Raw genomic sequence first — 2226 nt, forward strand, 5'->3', positions numbered from 1 at the left:
GCATATTTCTCAAGGCCAAGTAAATTCATTCATAAAAACAACCGCAGCACATCTCCCCGCAAATTCATCACCATCAAGCGCAACTTTGTCAATCCGACACAAAAATTCTAAAATCTTAAAATGAAGAAATCTCGGCCAGCCAAGTGAAAAGTGGTAACTATTTCTCTATAACCAGTAAAATAAGTTATCTCGAATCTTGGCAATTTTTGGTAATTTTTGGTAATTTTTGACAAAACACTCTATTTCTCTTTTCCATACCAATATTTCAATCATTAACTAGTATTTTAAAGTGTCATTTTAATAAACATTAAATAAAAGTGTATGTTTTCTGCAGCAAAATACATTAATTTTTTTTTAATAAAATCAAAACTTGTAAAATCACAAACATATGTGGTTTTATCGGAAGTTCACAGATGTAACGTGGCAACTTAGCTCGTTTTCATATTTTTCGGTCCGAAATTGTAAAATTTTTGTCCATGCCGCGCCACAATTTTTGTACAGGTGGGTCAATGTGCCTTGAACAAAATTTATATATATACAAAAAAATTATTTTATTTATTTTTTAATATTAAAAATTTCTATACTACCAAGCGTTTATAAAAATATATTTACATATATGCACGAACGATTTTTAATATTTTTCATCCCTAAGCAAATCTTCAGTACCATAAAAGATTCAAACACATCAAAGTACAAGCAATGCAATGTTCAACCTAGTGCTACTCCACTGTACATGTGTATATGAATGTATGCATGTATGCGTGTAAAAAATGTCAATTGCAGTTGGTTTTTAACCCATTTTGCGGACATAGTTTTTTTGGTTTCAGCTGGTTTCAACTGTTAATGAAGCACAATTTTTATGTTTAATCTTTATGAAAGTTACATGTATCGTCGAGAACATGGTTACATGCAGAATTTTAAATTAATTAATATTATTCACCATACAAAATGTACGAGTATTGCTTTATTAAATGCAAACTTATGCGAAAATCTAAATATTTCGCAAACATGGGGTTAATGGTTTCGCGCACGTGCCAATCTGGTGCCGATTCGCAGAAATTGAATAATTTGTGTGTTGATGGGAGCGGCGAGGGGAAGACGAAAGCCGACCAATCGTACATTTGTATGTACATATATATGTTACATACATACATTACATACCTACATATTTACAAAGGCATGTGTATATATGTACGTACAAATTTATGCGTTTGGCTTTTTGCATGAATAGAAAATTTGATTGCAGAAATAATTTTAATGAAATTAATTTTATAAACACATTTGTACTATATAATATTAAGTTTATAAGTTAATATCGGTATTTTGATAACAAGCCATAAATTGTTAGACACACATACGTACATACACGGGCAATCAAAAGTGATTGCATGGTTCTTTTTTGTATAATATATACAATGTTTTTCAAGTAAACATTTTTTTGTTATTTTTTTATAAAAATATGGTTCATGCAGTAATCGAAACCACATAAGTCAAACTTTCAAAATTTATACAGAACGTAGAAAAATTCAACAAATGTTGATCTAAATTTTCTACGTTTTAATCGAATGGCCTTATTCATTAAAAATAAAGTAGATTTATAAAAGGTTTATAAATTGAAAAATGTATGAAAACGTCAATTTATAAAGCTCTTTAAACCTACTTTATTTTTTATGAATAAGGCCATAAATTTTTAGAAAGTTTTGGGTACGCAGATAGATTGGTTATGTATGTAATTTTAGTGAAACAAGTGAAAGTTTTAAGCGGATAAAAGATCGCTTTCATTTTTAATGAATTTTTTTCCGACGTATTTTGCGGTTTTATGCATATAACAGATGTAATTTATAAAATATAGTATTTATTTTTTGTTTTATTATTTGGTTTGCAAACGGTCTTGCGCATTTTATTCTACAAGAAATTCGCTTTTATGTATATGGTAAAAAGTACAAGCCGTCCGCAACAAAAAATCATTAAAAATCTACGCGATTTTTTAGCCGCTTAAAACTTGCACTTGCTTTTCTACCGATCTATCATTCTAAAAACTCAGTTTAAAAAGGTCAAAATTTAGACGAAAATTTGTTGAATTTTTCTAAGTTTTGTATAAAGTTTAACTTATGTGGTTTTGATTAAAGCATGAACCATATTTTTATACAAAAAAATAACGAAACAATTTTAACCGCGCGCAGCATTTGTTTATTTGCATAAGTGCATACATATAAATGCATCTAC

Source organism: Rhagoletis pomonella, unplaced genomic scaffold (genome assembly GCF_013731165.1).
Source record: "Rhagoletis pomonella isolate Grant_MI unplaced genomic scaffold, Rhpom_1.0 Rhpom_scaffold_00112, whole genome shotgun sequence".
Classification (NCBI taxonomy): Eukaryota; Metazoa; Arthropoda; class Insecta; order Diptera; family Tephritidae; genus Rhagoletis; species Rhagoletis pomonella.